The 20,000-nt window shown below is 31.8% G+C and overlaps 1 long non-coding RNA gene and 5 other non-coding genes across 9 annotated transcripts in view; 2 read left to right on the plus strand and 4 right to left on the minus strand.

Moving 5' to 3' along the window:
* Positions 1-8,717: 8,717 nt before the first annotated feature.
* Positions 8,718-8,789, plus strand: TRNAG-UCC (transfer RNA glycine (anticodon UCC)). Its single transcript has one exon. It is a non-coding gene; the product is annotated as a tRNA-Gly (tRNA).
* Positions 8,790-8,865: 76 nt separating this feature from the next.
* Positions 8,866-20,000, plus strand: part of LOC107061768 (uncharacterized) — an 18,656-nt gene continuing 7,521 nt past the window's right edge. For 3 of the 4 annotated variants that reach the window (XR_001474198.1, XR_001474197.1, XR_001474196.1), the window contains exons 1-2: positions 8,866-8,973; positions 12,741-13,213. This is a non-coding gene — a long non-coding RNA (uncharacterized lncRNA). The remainder of the gene's footprint in view (positions 8,974-12,740; positions 13,214-20,000) is intronic. The other variant, XR_001474199.1, reaches the window with a different exon arrangement.
* Positions 13,917-13,988, minus strand: TRNAP-UGG (transfer RNA proline (anticodon UGG)). Its single transcript has one exon. It is a non-coding gene; the product is annotated as a tRNA-Pro (tRNA).
* TRNAP-UGG (transfer RNA proline (anticodon UGG)) lies at positions 14,784-14,855 on the minus strand. The gene has a single exon. It is a non-coding gene; the product is annotated as a tRNA-Pro (tRNA).
* On the minus strand, positions 17,224-17,295 carry TRNAP-UGG (transfer RNA proline (anticodon UGG)). Its single transcript has one exon. It is a non-coding gene; the product is annotated as a tRNA-Pro (tRNA).
* On the minus strand, positions 18,564-18,635 carry TRNAP-AGG (transfer RNA proline (anticodon AGG)). Its single transcript has one exon. It is a non-coding gene; the product is annotated as a tRNA-Pro (tRNA).

Here is a 20,000-nt window from a genome sequence, read left to right on the forward strand (position 1 = left end):
AAATAAAGAAAAATAAAGTGAAAGAAAAAGAAGAAAGTGAAAAATAAGAGTTATAAAGTCAAAAGTCACATCTGTGCGAAAAAGAATCAAGGGAAAGAGCAGAAAAATAAAAAGATGTCAAGAACTGATTGAGAAGAGAGGTAAAAAACCAATGTAATGTCAAGGAGTGCAGAAAGTCACTAAAAAGTACCAAATGTACCCTACCTGACCATAAGCCTACATTACAAGCTAAGAAAGTCATATAGTGATCCTAGCACCTAGTTTAGAGAGTCTAAGCAGTGAAAATAAGGGTAAGCCTATGGTATTAAGCACTAATTGTACTTGAAGTCACTTCTAAGTATAAGTGTTGAATGAATCCTTAAACTTGAAAGTCATAACTATTGTGTGTGAAAAAAGATTTATTTTGAAGTAAGGGCACTAGTTACATTGTTGGAAAATTGATACCTTGGTTATTGTGAAAAGGTGTATGTTGTGATGTTTGTTGGTCGATCTATGTCATGTTTTGATCCGTATGAGTTAGCTTGTTGAGTCTAAATGAAAAGATTTGCACTAAGGAAATAGAATGGATTGAAAAGGCCATGTGATTGCTTGAGTTTGTATGTCTGCTTCTACATAAGTGTCATTTAGAGTTTTAGTTGTCGCTTGAGGACAAACAACAAGTTTAAGTTGAGGGTGTTGATATACCGTGAGTTTACGATATTTTTGATACATTTCACGTAGAGTTTGTGTGTGTCTTAGGCCATTTTGTGATTATAATTGATGTTTTGTGTCTAATAATTGCAGGAAATAAGCTTGGAATGCAGTTGATGGAGATGAGAGCTAAAATTATGCAGAAGGAGCTACCCACGGAGTGATCCACAGACCGTCGTTGGGCAGGCGCAGATGGAGCATCAGGGAATTCTGACTAAGTGTGGAACTACGAAGCAACTGATGGACCGTAGGTCGACCCACGGGCCGTCCTGCACATCCGTCGATGGCTTCAGAGAGTTGAAGTTCCAGTACCTGATGAAAAATCCTAAGTATGGAGCCACGGAAGGGGACCTACGGACCGTAGGTCGACCCATAGTCCGTAGGTCGAGTCGTTAACTGAAGCCGCGTTCAAGACAACTTATTTCCTTATTTTGTTTCCTTTTTATTTAGGACTTGTTTTCTATAAATAGGAGTTGTAAACCTCGTTTTTGGTGTTTAGACATTATTGTATACTTCTAAGTTTGTGTTTTTGGGAATTAATTTGCAAACTCTTAGCAATTAATTTTTCGGATTTCATTTTATAAGATTTTGACTTTGAATTTCAATTGAAGATTTGGGGTTTCATCAATTCTTCTTGTAAGTTCATGAATTCTTTTTACCCAATTATGAATTGTGTTATTTCAAACATGAGTAGCTAAATCCACAACTAGGGCTGTGGGAACCATGAGCAATTAACGAAGTATGAATAATAACTAAGTAATTCTTCAATAGTGTTTATGCATGTATTGTTAATTCTTTAGCTTAGAAGTCTTTTTAATGGTGGCCAACATTAGAACTCGGATTTCATTTTATAAGATTTTGACTTTGAATTTCAATTGAAGATTTGGGGTTTCATCAATTCTTCTTGTAAGTTCATGAATTCTTTTTACCCAATTATGAATTGTGTTATTTCAAACATGAGTAGCTAAATCCACAACTAGGGCTGTGGGAACCATGAGCAATTAACGAAGTATGAATAATAACTAAGTAATTCTTCAATAGTGTTTATGCATGTATTGTTAATTCTTTAGCTTAGAAGTCTTTTTAATGGTGGCCAACATTAGAACTCGCCTCGTTTCTACTTGTCGGACCAAGGAGGTAGTTAATGAGAAAAGAATTAACAACAGAGATTTAGTGGATGCTATCTAATAGTCTAATGTCAATTGGTGCAAGGGTGAAAACTAAGTCATACATTGATGTGGTGTCTAATCCGAGGTAAAGGTAGGGGTTAGTAAAGTATACACTCGTAGCCGAACCAAGGTGCGTAGTGAAATTCCCTATTTGGAGGATCAATCACTTAGGGATACCTAACCTATCAACTTTGCATGTAAAACACTAGGAAATGATTACTATTATTAGGATTATTGCGTTAAGAGCTTGTGGGGAACACTTATACCCTAGTTTCTTTCTCATATTGATAACTCAAAGTTTGAATCTTGCTTACTTTTTTACAACCCCCCCCCCCCTTTATTTACTTGTCTCGGAAATTGTTTGACTAAACAGATATAATAGTGAGTTAAGTTTAAGTCTGAACCATATTCCTCGTGGGATCAACCCCAACCTACAAGTTGGGTTCTTTATTTGACAACGATCGCTTATACTTCTTTAGGGAGGTATAATTTGAGCGTATCAGTCATCATAGATGAAGCATCCAAAATAGCTCCCATAATGAGGAAAGAGTACTTTGATGCAGACAAAAAGTAAATAGAGAAGAAATTCAAGGCTAAAAATCTCATTGTATGTGACATCGGACCTAACGAGTACAATAAAATCTCTGCCTATGAAACTGCAAAGGAAATTTAAGAGGCCATGCAAATAGCCCATGAGGGAACAAAATAAATTAAACAATCAAAGATTTATACGCTTAGAACTCAATATAAGTTATTCAAGATGAAGGAAGGAGAGTCCATCCAAAAGATACACACCAAGTTCACCTATATTACAAATGAGCTTCACTGTCTTAATGAGGTCATTAAAAAAGATAAACTTGTGCGAAAGATTTTGAATGTGATGTTAGTCTCCCAGGAAAGCAAAGTTAATATTATCACTGAAGCAAAAGATCTTCAGACTCTGACTATGGATGAGATGATCGGAAACTTGAAGATTTACAATTTTAAGAGACAACATGACCAACATAGATAGGAACCCAAGAAAGAAAAAAATATGGCACTCAAGGCCGTAAAGAGAGACTCCAGTAAGGATGATGATGAAATGGTGTACATTACTAGACGTTTTCAAAGAATGATGAGGAGAAATAGTTGCTTTCCAAAGAAAAAGGAACTCAAGAAAATATTTAAAAATAAATGACCATTGCTACAAATGCAAAAATTTGGACGTTTAATCAAGGATTGTCCCCATTATAATCAGGATAACAAGGATTATATCAAGAATAATCTTGACAAAGCGAGATGAAATAATTTGGTTCCTAACCACTTCAACCAAGAGAAACACTAAACAACATGGTCAAACAAGCTCTTGCAACTTGTGGTGATACCTCCAGTGAATCTGAGAATGATGAAGATCCAGAGAATACATCTATGCTTGCAATTGAAGGTGAACATTCAAGTTTTAACTCTCTATTTGCTCTCATTGCCAAATTTGAGGATGAAGACATGGATGAGGTAAATTTTCTTGATGTACAACAAAAACTTGAAGACTACTCTCTTAAAGAGTTGCAATATCTAAAAAACATCGTGATATATATATATATATATATATATATATATATATATATATATATATATATATATATATATATATATATATATATATATATATATATATATATATATATATATATATATATATATATATATATATATATATATATATATATATATATATATATATATATATATATATATATATATATATATATATATATATATATATATATATATATATATATATATATATATATATATATATATATATATATATATATATATATATATATATATATATATATATATATATATATATATATATATATATATATATATATATATATATATATATATATATATATATATATATATATATATATATATATATATATATATATATATATATATATATATATATATATATATATATATATATATATATATATATATATATATATATATATATATATATATATATATATATATATATATATATATATATATATATATATATATATATATATATATATATATATATATATATATATATATATATATATATATATATATATATATATATATATATATATATATATATATATATATATATATATATATATATATATATATATATATATATATATATATATATATATATATATATATATATATATATATATATATATATATATATATATATATATATATATATATATATATATATATATATATATATATATATATATATATATATATATATATATATATATATATATATATATATATATATATATATATATATATATATATATATATATATATATATATATATATATATATATATATATATATATATATATATATATATATATATATATATATATATATATATATATATATATATATATATATATATCACTATGTTTTTTATATCAAGGATTTTCAAAGAAAAAGAGTCCTTAAGTGAAAATCTTAATGATGCAGTATCTAATAAAGTTCTCAAACTAGAAGAAAAGATAAAGCCCGCTTCTAAAAATGAACTTGTTCAAAGTAGGATGAAAGAAGTTTCCCATAATGGTCCTAAAGGTAAATGACATAAGATTAAAATCCAAATCGAGCTTGAAGCCAATCTTAACAAGGTCAAGCTGGATCTTACTAGTTCTTTAGAAGGGAATAAAGAACTAGAGAAGGACCTAATCAAAGTTAAAGTGAACTTGAACAACCTCCTTAGAGATCTCATCTTCTGCCAATAAGATAATCCATAACAAAGGTATAGGAAGATCTGTACATTCTACAATCCTCATAGTAAGTACGTATTCAATCATGATAATTGATTGTGTATTCATTGTGGACGAAATAGTCATTTTCAGGACGTATGCAAAGCTATATTTTCTATAGTAAAAAAGAATTAGGAGTTTGTGGAAACAAACGGGAACTCATAGGAACCTAGTTCCAGAAAGAAAATACATATGGTGCCCTCAAGGATGTTTCAATACAAATTTATTGATATTATCATAATTTAACATTAATCTATTGAAATTAATCATCCATCAGACAATTTCATGAATAATTAAACATCAACGTGTTGATGACATTTGATCGTAGATCGAGTGACTTTTATAAATAACTAAAAATTAACCTATAGATTTGATGATATTCAATTGTCAATCAAGTGTTTATGAATAATAAAAAATTAACTTATTAATTTAATGATATCTGATTATCACTTCTTCATTGCCAAGTTGGGACTTGAGAAATTAGATGGTTCTTTTTGTCCATCAACTTTTCTTTCTTTTGATTAAAGTTGAGATTGCTCAATTTTAATCAGAGATTAACTTCTCTCCACTGTCAGTGGACAAGAAAATTACACCGTCTATTTTTTTTAGAAATATTTATTTCGTTTGATTTAATTATTATATTTTCATATTTAAAGATTAATGATTTTTCAACTTGTCCTTTTCTTTTTTTCAAACACGTTTTAAAGATTTAAGATTTTTTTTTAAAGAACATTCAAACATTTTTGATACTATTGACTTTGAGTATTATTTAAATAAATTGGAGTACATATGATGATATATGGATCAAAGTATGTTTTCAATTAAATTTTGTATTGTTGATTGAATGAAACTAAGAAGAGAAAACACAGTCTGAAGCAATGGAAGCACTTATCCAAAAAAATAATAATTCATATTGCGAAGAAGACTTAATAAGTTATGAATATTTTTTTAATGAGATTAATTAGTCTAGATTTTAAAAAGAAAAAAAGAAGTAAGAAGTTACCATTGATGATTATCTCAAATTGCTTCAATGGTGTTGATGGAGAACGGGGTGAAAATAATGAGGACAAGAAAGCGGTAAAATAATCCTTCTTATTTTTGGCAACCAAATAAGAATCCTAAACAAACTCCTATGATTAATTTAGAGTCCAAGTTACTAAATAATATTTTTTACTTATTCTTATTTAAATATTAATAATATGTGAATGTGTTAAAAGAAATAAGTATTTCTAAAAATGAATTGACGGTGTAATTTTCTTGTCCACTGTCAGTGGAGAGAAGCTAATCTCTTTTAATCAATGCTATTCTAGCCAATACAAATAAATTATTTATATTTATGATATGATACAAAAAAAAATAGTCTTTTGTTAACTGATTGTTTAGGTTGAACTATACAAATAGTTAGAAAGTCATGATTAGGGATGTGCATGGTATGATATGGTACGGTATTTGAAAGTTTTGATATAGTAATTTTGGTGTTCGGTTTTTAAAACATTGTATCATTACCATACCAATTTAATTCGATATGGTTCGGTATTTGAAGTTCGGTTTTGGTATTCGACGGTATAGTAAATCAGTAACCATAGTTTGTTCAACTTCAATTAATATATACTCATATAATAGAGTATTATGACTTTGACAATTAAAAAAAGGCCTTAATTGTATCATACTAATACATTACATGTAGAAATATATATTCAAAATAAAGTACAAACAACTCCTTTTGTTAAATCAATTGCATTTCAATCAAAATAGAATAGTCAAAGTTTCAACTTCTAAACATTTAGGGGTGGTTTGGTGTGATGGATATGAGGATTTAGTCTCGGGATAACTTTTAAGTGGCCTTTAATCCGTTGTTTGGTTGCAAAGGTTGGGATAACTTATCCCAGGATTAACAATTAGTCCTCGGATAAGTTATCCCTCCATGGGGGTGAGGATAACTTTTCCTGGGATAAAGTAAAATAACAAAAATACCCCCCTTAAACTCTCTTTTATACACCGCTTTTACATTCATGTATATTAACATAATTTCTAATAACATTTATAATAACATTCACAGCCTTAATTATTCGTTGCTCTTATGATAATATATTTTTCTATAAAAAATTACATTTTATAAAGAGCAACTTTCACATATAGCAAACACAAAATTCATGTTTGTATGCTATAGCAAAGTTTGCATAATTGCGCTCCATAACAAACATAAATATGTATATTTCGCTATACATATACAAAAGAAAGCAGTTGTATAATCTGCTTTGGTATACATATACAAAAATATCAATTGTATAAAGTGAGAGAGGCGAGTGAGTGAGCGAGATCTGGGAGAGTGGCGAGCGAGATCTGGGAGAGGGGAGAGAGGGGAACGAAAATATATGTATATATACAATTTTCTCTCGCTTTATACAAACACAAACACATTTTATACAATTTGCGTTTTTTGTATAAAGTGAGAGAGGTGAGTTGGCGAGCGAGATCTAGGAGAGGGGAGAGAGGGGAATGAAAATATATGTATATATACAATTTTCTCTCGCTTTATACAAACATAAACGCACTTCATACACTTGCGTTTGTATAAAAAAACGAGAGAGGCGAGGGAGAGAACGAAAGTGGCGAGCGAGATTCACCAGGAGAGAGGTGAAATAGCAACAGTTTGCTATGAGGTACAATTAAATCAAACTATATTTATAGCATTTAATTTGAATTAATAGTTTGTTGTTATATACAATTTTCCCTTTTATAAATACAATATTCATTTTATGAATATATTATAAGTTGAATTTATTTGCCTAATTATACGTTTTGGGCTGTTAAAAATGAGCCAATTGGATTTGTAATGGCCCATCTTTTATTGGGTTGTTGGCAGAAGGAATTGCCCAATAAGCTAATCCATCTAAGATTGGCCCAATAAGACTATTCATCTTGTTGGTGACAATTGGTCCACACCACACTCCATTATAGTCATATCAACAAGATTTTTTATTTTTTAAAAAAAAGAAAACACGTTTTGCAATATTTTATCTTCTATTCTAAATTTTAAAAGGGATAATTGTACAGAATGACAAACTTATAATCTTGTTTCTCTTAAAATTTCACTCCACTACTAAATTACATATTTTTTAATTAAATAGTTTATTACTCACTTAAAAATTATAGTTTACATATCAATTAAAATGTAGATAACTTTAATAATATTGTTTTTTACTTTAATATACTTAAAATGAAAGTTTTATTTTTAAGTTAAATAAGATGAAAGTTTTATTTTTAAACTAAATAAGATAAAAAAATTATTTTAAAACTAAATAAGATGAAAGTTTTGTTTTTAAGCTAAATAAGATGGAAATTTTATTTTTAAGTCTCCCTCCAAATTCTCGCTCGCTACTCTCCCTTTCTCGCTCGTTCCCTCTGTGCTCGCCTCTCTAGCTTTATACAACAGAATTGTATAAATTGCGTTTCTGTTGTGTTTTATTTTTAAGTTAAATAAGATGAAAGTTTTAATTTAAAAAACACACAACACAATCATGGAAATGCGCACACAAAAATATTTAAGCTAAATAAGATGGAATTTTTATTTTTAAAATGAATGACTAAAGTTTGCAAAGAAAATGTAAAAAAAAAAAAAAACTAAATAACTCTTTGCCTTTCTCTCTTTCTCGTTTTATACAAACACAGAGTACTTCTGTAAACAAACAACTTATTATTAGAAATTATGCAATGAATAAAAGTTTGAATATGACAAACCAAACAAGCAATAAAAACTAATCCCAGCATAACTTATCTCAGCATAACTAATCTCAGCATAGCATGTACTAATACTAAGTTGCATATTTGTTAGTATTTTAATAATATATATGTTATTTATGTAACTATATACTTCAGTATGATATTTGATCTTTCTAAATACCAAATACCGTATCGAATACCAAAAAAATTAAAAATGTGTACCATATACCATACCAAATACCATAATACCAAAATCATGGTATTAAAATTCATGATTATATATTAATATATTAAATATTAATCTAGATATCATAAACAATTAGCGTTTGTAGTCCAACGGTTAGGATAATTGCCTTCCAAGCAATAGACCCGGGTTCGACTCCCGGCAGACGCAATTTTTTTTTTTTTTCGTTCAGACCTTTTCCTTTATCCTTAATAAAAATGTAAAGAAAAAATAATACTCTGTGGACATGCGCACATTCGCCCGCATTCCGATGGAAGAATTAAATACTCAAAAATTCTATTCTCTGCAACTAACATTCTCTGCTTAGAGAAATGGCCTACCATTGAGTTTTCCGGTTAGTGCTTTCAGCTCTCAATTCTCATCTATTACTATAGTTGCGTATTTTTTATGATGAACTCGCTTCTATTTGTCATCCTTAATTGCGTTTTGTTTAGGCATGTATGAAGAAATCATAAAGCCTTTTTTTTTTCTTTTTTTTGCCTCTGCTGGATTTCATCCCTGTATTATTAGATTGTAGTTACCGAGTAAGTGAGTATGAATCATAACATACAACTGATTTTTTGATTATTCATTGATTCAGTATCTAGATGTATACTCTACACACACTAGAACAAAAGTTTCTAGAAGCCTTGAGATTTTCCTTCAGTACTCCTCAAGCTGTGAATTTTTATAGGGTTACCAAGGCAAAATCTATTTTGTGCTGTACGGAACGGACTATAACTGTCTCCAATTTCATACATTTTTTGTTGCATGAACTTTATTTGTCCTAATTTTGATTATAGTTTCAATTGCTTGTTTTATTGATGAATTTTGATTTCTCTATTATGCTAATTTGAAGGTTGGGCAGTGTTTACTTTGTTCTTTGATAAAAAGAATTATTGGTGAACCAATCTTTTCCATTGCTCTATAGCCTAACCCTGTTTTTATGTGGTACTATTTGATGTTGGTTTCTGAGTCTTGATTCAAAACTTACAACTGATTGATGCATACAATTGTTTACTAATTACCCTGTCGACGGTGCTAACACTTTTGCTTATGAACAGAGTAAATGTGCACTTGAGTAGTATAATTTCCTTCTGCTGAGGGTATTAACCCTTCGCTCAGTCATAGACAAAAGACATATATAGCTGAAAATGTTAGGATTAGTTGATTGAATTGACTCATAGGCCACTCCGGGATATAAACTTGGGACCTATTGCACCCTACTTGAGAATCATGCCACTAGTTCATACCTATTTCATGGATCTCCATTTAGTCTCATCTTTACCCTATTTTTATTTTGTCTGATTAGAAGTACAAAAAATGTTTGGAGCAAGGGGCTTTGGAGGGAAAAAGGGGGAGCGGAGGGGTGATTTTTAATTGAATTAGGGACAGAGCTCCTCATAGAAAGTTGGAAACTGTCAGTTCTCATAACAAGGCTTAGGCTGACAAGGTAGGGCGCAACCCCAATTCTCAACCTTGACCTACACAAATGGTATGTTGACCCACATGTTGAGAATTTTGTTAGGTTCTTAGTAGCAATTGGCTAACTTATCTTCTTTTTACCTCACATAACTTTTTCATCTCTTGGTAGTTGGAAGTTCTAGTCAGACATGTTCAATAATCTTTATATCTCCTAGTTATCATTAATGAGATATTAGTTTAGAACAAATTGGTTTCGAACTCTCTAAATTCTCTTTAGCCCTAGGGAGAAGCAGCATCGAGAAAGTTGTGAAGATTATAGTTTAAATAACTCCATCGAAGTTGAGATGGGCATTCCTCATCTTTTAAAGGAACTTTGGTTCACACCCATTGTTAACATCGACACTAGGTCAAATGTTTAAGACTTTTTCTTCACCATCCCTAATTACTTAGTCAAAGCCTTGAATTTTCTCATAGTAGTCTCCAGCTACTATGTCTAGAGGTCTTAATTCTGAGACAATTTGTTTTGAATTTTCTGTATCAACTAAAACTATCTCCAATACCATACTATTTTGTTGCATGAACTTTGTTTGGCTAAATTCTGATTATCCTTTCTCTTGTGTATTTCTTGCATGTTCCACTGATGGAATGCGATTCTCAATAAAGCTAATCATTGGTTTTACTAATTTGAGGCTTTGGCTTTTACTTTGTATTTTGATAAAAAGATTCAGAAAAACCAAGAAGCGGTCCAAGGCTCAATTAATAAAACCAAACATTTAAGCTATGACAGTTATTGGTTTTACTACTGTTTCCCTTATTAGTTAGTGCTCTTAATGTTTGTCTTGATTGTCTAATTGAGGAAGAAAATGTGTAGGTTCAAAATATCAGTTTCTGAAAAGTGGGGCATTCCGAGAATTGAACTTGGGACCTCCGCACCATAAATGCCCAATCTTTGTGTTTTGTTCTCTTTCCTGTTAATTTCTCTTTGCTTATTTTTTCTATGCATCATCTTTATATGCATTAAACAATTTGTAGGTCACTGTGTTGTCATTACTGTGGTTGCCGATTTATTTATTTCATACTTCTCTATTTGGCTATGAATTTCCTAGTTAATATAAGGAGATGCTGGATTACTTGTCCAAAATAAATATGCAAATTGGTGGAATTAGTTGTCTCTGAATTGAAAATATATCCCTGCATTAGTTAGATGTCGAGGGTATGTTCACTTCTGTTGAAATTTTGCATTTGCCTTAACGAAAAATAAATGAAATGAAAAGGAAAAAGTTAAGAATAATAAAGAAAAGAAAAGGGTAAATGAACTCCACAGATTATCCATGTTTCTTTTACAGTGTCATAGTTGACTTTGGATCAGATCTCCAATTAAAGTGATTTCTCTTAATCCCTCTAGAACTGCATGGATATAAAAGGTGTATGATTCGTTCAAACATACATCATTTGCTTTGCTTCAACATTTAGAAGTTTAATGCACTAAGTAGAGATTGGGTAGGAATTATTTTTAGATAAAAACTGTCTTAACTTGCATCTTCACTCATTGAGTCATTCATAAGGGGGAGTGAGATTTAAGATTTTTTTTTTCTTAAAATTATTTTGAGATGTGTATTTAATCAAAAAGGAAGGGGGCATTCCGAAATCGAACTCGGGACCTCTCACATCCAAAGCAAGAATCATACCACTAGACCAAATGTCCAGTTGTTGATGAGTGTCATTTTGACTCATGATCAATGTGCTTTCTCAATGGTCAGCAATAACTTAATCACAAATGCCATTGCTTAGTTGCAAATAAAGAATCTTTTAACCTCTTATTTCACACCTATTGATCTGCATTTGCTTACTGGTAAAAGGTTTGAGGGCTTCTTTGGACTCCCATTAGAATAATGTTACTTCCTCTGGTCCAAAAATAATTGATGTTTTAGGCTTGGGCACATGGATTAATGAATTCACTTCTAAAAATTAATAGAGACTTTGACTCAAATACCCTTAGTTATGATTTTCTTTTCTTCTTAGGCTGACATAAGTATCATCAAATCTGTACATTGAATTAGGAATGTGTCAAAGGAAAATTTGGAATTTTTTTTTAATACCTTCTTGATTTTGTAAAACATCAATTATTTTGGACCAGAGGAAGTAGTAGATAAACAGAGAGTCTTAAGACTCTTCTTCTCTTGCAGCCTTTCTTCTATGCCTGCTTTCCTCTAATTCCTAAAGAGCTGTCAGTTTTGATCGTTTCCTGTGCATTTCATGTACAAACCATTTTTGTCATACTCAAATCTTTTGGGACATATATATCACCAGTAGCGGAGTCAGGAGTTTCACTAAAGGGATTCAAAATATAAAGAAGTAAACACATGAAGAAGCCAAGGGATTATAAAACCTACCATATAGACAAATAATGTTTTTGGCCTTTTATATACGATGTAAATTTTCGGCGAACGAACCACCTTCCATCCTTTGGCTCTGCCGCTGCATGTCAACTAGGAACTGTATTTGGGGGTGGCTTAATGCTTCATGTTTTAGCTCCAAAATTTGCGTCGGTGTCACAACTTGTGTAGATGCCCAAGGTTAGGAATGGTAAAAAGGAAAAAATGGGCTTTACGTTTAGTTTAATCTTATTTTCAGATTATTTGAATATCTTCTTGATTAATCTAGTGTGTTTCTACTTGTTTGTGTTTTATTCTGCAGGTCCTTGCATGTAAGTTGGGTCATAAAGCAGCATGAATCTTGTGAAATTTAAGTAAAGAGAAATTAAATGATTCATCAACTAGGGATAGCAATCTTACTCCTGATTTGAGCAAGAATTCAAGGATCCCTTGCCTGAAACAGACAACATACCACTAGAGAAATGTTTGATTTTTTGGTAACACCTGCCATTGATCAATAACTTCATCTATCATTGTTGACATCCATGATCCATGAAATGAACCTTGTTTATGAAACTTTTCTGAAGGACAAATATCTTACTAGCTAAGTCACTTCTCATTTTGCCTACTCTTTCAAATAAACCAACGGAAAGGTGTAAAGCAAGAACACTTAAAACTTTCACTTATCATGGTTGAGATGCTCGTTGTGCTGGTCTATTAGCATAACACTGCAGATCACTTGGGGTTCTGTGTTGTATTTTCGGCCTTCATATCTGCTAAGTGGTGAATTAGCAGGTGAGCACAAAATAGCATGCTTTTCTGAATCATGATTTACTATTCTTATCTTTCAGATGCAGATGGGTTTAGCATAGGTGTTCTCTTTCAGATTAGGAAGAAGTCAGTTTACCTGTTGTGATAATAAAAATGTACATTAGCTGAAAGTCTTAGTTGACTTACAATTAAAGTTCATACCTAACAGAATATATAGAAAGCTCTGATAATTGAGGACTATGTATATAACAAGAAGAACTAGAAATTGTCTGCATTGGCAGTTTGGATTAAAAATATATGTTGTAGTTTGCCTTTAAAAGTTGCCTGATTTTTGTTATTGCATAAACTAATGTGTCAAAGTTGACTTTGGGTCAGATCTCTGACACTATTAAGTAATTTCTCTTTATCCCTTTAGAACTACATGCCATATAGGTATGTTCTTAGTTAAAACATACATACTTTGTTTTGCTTTTACCTTTAATGCACTAAATAGAGCATGAGTCAGAAATTCTTGCAGATAACACTTATGTTGTATCTGCACTTGTTTCACAAAGAGTAGTCAGATTTAAAGGTTAAATCTTCTTTTAAAAGGAACAAAGAATGATTGGTTGATGGTGGCATTCAATGAAACCAAGATTGTTTATTTTGACTTGTCAGATTCTAAGGTCAATTTTATTTAAATGAATTAGGAATAATTTAGATGTATATTCATTAAAAAAAAAAGAATGGGGCATTCCGAGAATCGAACTCGGGACCTCTCGCACCCAAAGCGAGAATCATACCACTAGACCAAATGCCCAGTTGTTTATGCATGTCATTTTGACTCATGATCAATGTGTTTTTCCGAATATCAGCAGTAACTCAATCATAATCATCACTGCTAAGTTGCAAAAATAGGAGCATATGTCATCTTTTACTCTTAACATTCCTCGTTTTACATATGCAAGTTGTTGCAATTAGTTGTCTCTGAATGGAAAATACATCCTTACATAAGTTAGATGTCAAACAGTCTGTTGACTTTTGTTGATTTGCGTTTTTATAGCATAAAAGTAAAAAAAATATAAGGAGAAAAAGCTGAGAGTATGTCCTAGCCTTGGTGGACAGACTTACTTGGTACTTGTTGCTGGTGGGAGGTGGCCGGTATCCCATGGAATTTGTCGAGGTGTGCGAAAGCTGGCCCGGACAATATGGTCATCAAAAAAAAACAACTGAGTAATAAATAGGAAAAAGGAGGACGAAATTCCACAGATTAATTCTTGTTTTTATTCTATTTTTCTATTGTCATAGTTGGTTTTAGATATGATCTTTGATACTAGTAAATCTAATTTCAGCCAACCCCTGTTGAACTGCTTAGTTCAAACACACAACATTTATGTTTCTCCTACCTTTAGAAGTTTAATTCTAAATAACGCACTGGGTTGGAATTCTTTCTGATAAAACTATCTTCCCTTGTATCTGTACTTGTTTCATGAAGGGGAGTCAGTTTTAAAGTTAAGTTTTCTTTTAAAAGAAAGGGGACATTTTTATTTTTGAAGTAATTCTAGTTTAGAATATAAAAGGAAAAATGAAATGTTTCTTAAAAAAATCAAAGAATGGGGCATTCCGAGAATCGAACTCGGGACCTCTCGCACCCAAAGCGAGAATCATACCACTAGACCAAATGCCCAGTTGCTGAAGAATGTCATTTTGATTCATGATCAATGTATTTTTTCAATGATTAGCGAAAACTTGACTACAAATGCCATGTATTTCCTTACTGGGAATTGTTTTTGATAACTTATGCTGACTCCCATTAGAATAATATTTAGTGGATAAACAGAGTTTTGAACTCCTCTTTTGCACCCTTCCCTCAGGTGTTCACTTTTTTCTGATTCCTAAAGAGCTATCAGCTTTGATTGTTTGTGGTTCATAATGTTTATATTCCTTATTTATCATACTCAATCCTTTTGGACATGTCACAAGGAACTATAATTGGAGAAGTTTAATGCTTCATGTTTCAACCCCATAATTTGTGTTGGAAGTCACATCTCGTTCTCTCATTTTCTGATTATCTTAGATACGTTCTTGATTGATCTAGTGTGTTCTTCTTGTTTGTGTTTTAGACTGCTGCTCACTGTGTGTAAGTTTTTGTCACAAAACGGCATGAACCTTGTGATGTTCATGCCTTCATTACTCAAGTGAACATTAAATGATTCATCTGCTGGAGAGCAGGAAAATCAAAGAGCTCTTTCCTTAATCAGCAAAGTACCTCTAAACAAATGCTTGGTTTTTGGTTACACTCGCCATTCATCAATAATTTTAGCTACCATTGTCGACATCCATGATCCATGAAAATGAACATTGTTGATGAATCCTTGATGAAGTACAATATATTAGCTAATTGTAACTTCTTAGCTTTCCTACTTTCTTTAATTGAAAACAAAGGCAAAATTGCAAAGACGAAACCATATGCTCATTGTCACTTCTCCTTTTGCCTGCTCTGTCAAATAAACCAGGTAAAGTTGTAAAGCAATAAACCTTCAAAACGTTTACTTATCATAGTTGAGATGCGCCTTCTGCTGATCTGTCAACACAGTATCTGGGATCACTTCAGAGTTCTGTGTTGTATTTTTGACTCACAGATCTGTTGAGTGGTAAAGTGGTAGGTGAACATGCTTAGCAGAATCTTACTAATTTGAGTATTGGCGGTGTATTTTGTTGAAGTGTTCTTGACAAAATGGTTGTGGTTTCTTTGTCTACATATTAATTAGTGCTCTTAACTTTTTCTCAAGATGGTGTAACTGAGCAAGACTATGTTTTGTGTTAAAATGTCAAGTTCCTAAAAAAATGGGGCATTCCGAGAATTGAACTCGGGACCTCTCGCACCCTAAGCGAGAATCATACGACCAAATGCCCTGTTGTTGAATTTATTTTCTCCCCTATGTAATCTACCTTGCTTTAGGTTTCATATCTAACTTGTTTATTGTTTACTTTGCATCATGATAGTCATTAAAAGTCTGTTGATCTCTGAGGCCTGAGCGGCCATACCCGTTAGAAGAGTTCTAGTATTGGTTTGTAATTTTGTATCATCAATACGTTTGTTTCATAGTTTTCTATTTGGTCATGAAATGCCTAGCATAACTTTAATAGATGCTGACTGTACTGATATATTCTAGTCGTAGGAATTTGCTCTCTCTGAAATTAATAATACATCCTTACATTAGTTATGTTAGATATTGTCACGCCCCGAGAGCACCCCCTAGGCGTAACACGGCGTACTTGACCCCGAAGGGGTCTTATACGAGCCCTTGGCATATTCGTCATTGCATATAGACATTGAATAATGCGGAAATTTAAAAACTTTTCAACATCAATATCAAAGTGAGAATCATACCCCCAGACCAAGTGCCCAATTGTTTATAGGTGTCATTTTGACTCATGATCAATGTGTTTTTCCAAATATCAGCAGTGACTCAATCATAAATATCACTGCTAAGTTGCAAAAATAGGAGCATATGTCATCGTTTACTCTAACATTCCTAATTTAACATATGCAAGTTGTTGGAATTAGTTGTCTCTGAATGGAAAATACATCCTTACATAAGTTAGGTGTCAAACAGTCTGTTGACTTTTGTTGATTTGCATTTTTATAGCACAAGATTCAAAAAAAATAAAAGGAGAAAAGCTAAGAGTAATAAAGAGGAAAAAGGATGACTTTATTCCACGGATTAATTCTTGTTGTTATTTCTGTTGTCATAGTTGGTTTTGAATATGATCTCTGATACTAGTAAATCTAATTTCAGTCAACCCCTGTTGAACTGCTCAAACATACAACATTTACATTTCTCCTACCTTTAGAAGTTTAATTCTAATAATGCACTGGGTAGGAATTCTTTCTGATAAAACTATCTTTACTTGTTTCATGAAGGGGAGTCGGATTTAAAGTTATGTTTTCTTTTAAAAGAAAGGGGGCATTTTGCTTATCAGATTTTGAAGTAATTCTAGTTTGGAATAAAAAAGGAAAAATGAGATGTTTGTTGAATCAAACAAAGAATGGGGCATTCCGAGAATCGAACTCGGGACCTCTCGCACCCAAAGCGAGAATCATACCACTAGACCAAATGCCCAGTTGTTGAAGAATGTCATTTTGACTCATGATCAATGTATTTTTCCAACGATTAGTAATAACTTGACTGTAAATGCCATATTCATTGCATATATGTAACCTTTCGGCTTCTTATTTCAATAGCTGTTGATCTATATTTCCTTACTGGGATTTTCTTTGAGAACTTATGCTGACTCCCATCAGAATACTAATATTTAGTGGATAAACAGAGTGTTTTGACCTCTTTTTCACCCTTTCCTCTGCTGTTCACTTTTTTCTGATTCCTAAATAGCTGTCACCTTTGATTGTTTGTGGTTCATAATTTTACATTCCTTTTTATCATACTCAATCCTTTTGGACATGTCCCAAGGAACTTTAACTGGAGAAGTTTAATGCTTCATAATTTGTGTTGGAAGTCACATCTTAAGTAGAGGATACCAAGTTTAGGAATGATAAAGAGGCTTGGGCTTGTGTTTTCTTATTTTCTGATTAGTTTAGATACGTTCTTAATTGATCTAGTGTGTTCTTCTTGTTTGTATTTTAGACTGCTGCTCATTGTGTGTAAGTTTTTGTCACAAAACAACATGAACCTTGTTATGTTCATGCTTCGTTGCTCAAATAAACATTAAATGATTCATTGGTTGGAGATAGCAATCTTCCTCCTAATTAGAGAAGGAAAATCAAATAGCTCTTGCCTTCATCAGCATTGTACCACTAAACAAATGCTTGGTTTTTGGTAACACTTTCCATTGATCAATAATTTTTGCTATCATTGTTGACATCCCTGATCCATGAAAATGAACATTGTTGATGAATCTTTGCTGAAGTACAATATATTAGCTAATTGTCACTTCTCTGCTTTCTTGCTTTTATTTAATTGAAAACAAAGGCAAAACTGCAATGATGAAACCATATGCTTGTTGTCACTTCTCAATTTGCCTGCTCTGTCAAATAAACCAAGGTAAAGTTGTAAAGCAATAAGCCTTCAAAACATTCATTTATCATAGTTGAGATACTCCTTGTGCTGATCTATCAACATAGTATCTGGGATCACTTGAGAGTTTTGTGTTGTATTTTTGACTTGCAGATCTGCTAAGTGGTAAACTGGCAGGTGAACATGCTTGGCAGAATCTTACTAATTTGAGTCTTGGTGGTGTTATTTTTTAAAGTATTCTTGAAAAAATGGTTGTTGTTTTTTTGTCTTACTATTAATTAGTGCTCTTAGCTTTTTCTCAAGATGATGTAACTGAGCACGACAATGTTTGTTAAAATGTTAAGTTCCGAAAACCTGGGGCATTCCGAGAATTGAACTCGGGACCTCTCGCACCCTAAGCGAGAATCATACCACTAGACCAAATGCCCTGTTGTTGAATTTATCCCCTATGTAATTTACCTTGCTTTAGGTTCCATCTCTAACTTGTTTATTGTTTATTTTGCATCATGATAGTCATTAAAAGTCTGTTGATCTCTGAGCGGTCATAACCGTCAGAAGAGGTTCAGTATTGGTTTGTAATTTTGTATCATCAATACATTTGTTTCATAGTTTTTTATTTGGCTATGAAATTCCTAGCATAACTTTAATAGATGCTGACTGTGCTGATATATGCTAGTCAGAGGAATTAGCTCTCTATAATTAAAATCACATCATTACATAAGTTTTGTCAGATATTCACTGACTTTTTCCTGTGGCTTAGCATTTGAAGTAAGAAAAGGATAAAAACAAATGTAAACCAAAGGATACTTAAACTCCACCCATTCACCCTTCTTTTTATATTTTAATATCATAGTTGGCTTCTGATCTTATTTCTAATACTATCTACTCACACTGAGCCTCTCTAGATCTGTTAGCCATATGTAAAGTCACATGTTGCTCAAACCTACCACATTTATATTATTTCTGTACCTGTAGTCTGTAGAACTGTAATGCATTAAATAGAGCATTGGGTAGGAATTGTTTTAGATAAATACTCTCTTACCTCTGCACTAGCTTCATATGGGAGACAGCGGTAACATTAAATTTACTATTAAAAGAAACAACGGATAATTGAACAATTGTGTTACAACCCTTTTTTAAAGAACAAAGGCATTTTGATTTATCAGATTTTAAGGTTAATTTTATTTTAACAGATACAGGGAATAATTGATTAATTATGTATCCGATGAAATAAAATGAGGCATTCCGAGAATTGAATTTGGGACCTCTCACACCCAAAGCGTGAATCATACCACTAGACCAAATTCCCTGTTGTTGATGAACGTCATTCATTACTCATGATTAACATGCTTTTATTCTCTGTATCAGCAATAACTAGATCATAATATCCCATTCCTTGAAAATATAGGACTCTTTGTTTGATGTATTTGATCTGCACTTGCTTATCTGAAGATTTTCCGAGGAATTCAGTTTATTCTCATTAGGCCAGTGTCACTCTGTCACTATAAGTAGAGAGAGTTCTCAACTCTTCTGGTTTCGCAGCCTGTCCTCTAATTCTTAGAAATCATTTTTGATCATATGAAGCCCTTGGGATATCTGAATTTGGACACGTCGTGACTAGCGAAGAACTGTTATTGGTGATAAAATAAGATTTTGGCATTAGATGATTAATGCATCATATTTTAGCCAATTAATTTGAGTTGAAGTCACTACTTGAGTAGAACACCTAATTATAGGAATGATAAAGAGGAAAATATTGGCTTTGCTTTTGGTTTTCTCTGAGTTCTAGTTTA

This window comes from Solanum tuberosum, unplaced genomic scaffold (assembly GCF_000226075.1).
Source record: "Solanum tuberosum cultivar DM 1-3 516 R44 unplaced genomic scaffold, SolTub_3.0 scf00165, whole genome shotgun sequence".
NCBI lineage: Eukaryota > Viridiplantae > Streptophyta > Magnoliopsida > Solanales > Solanaceae > Solanum > Solanum tuberosum.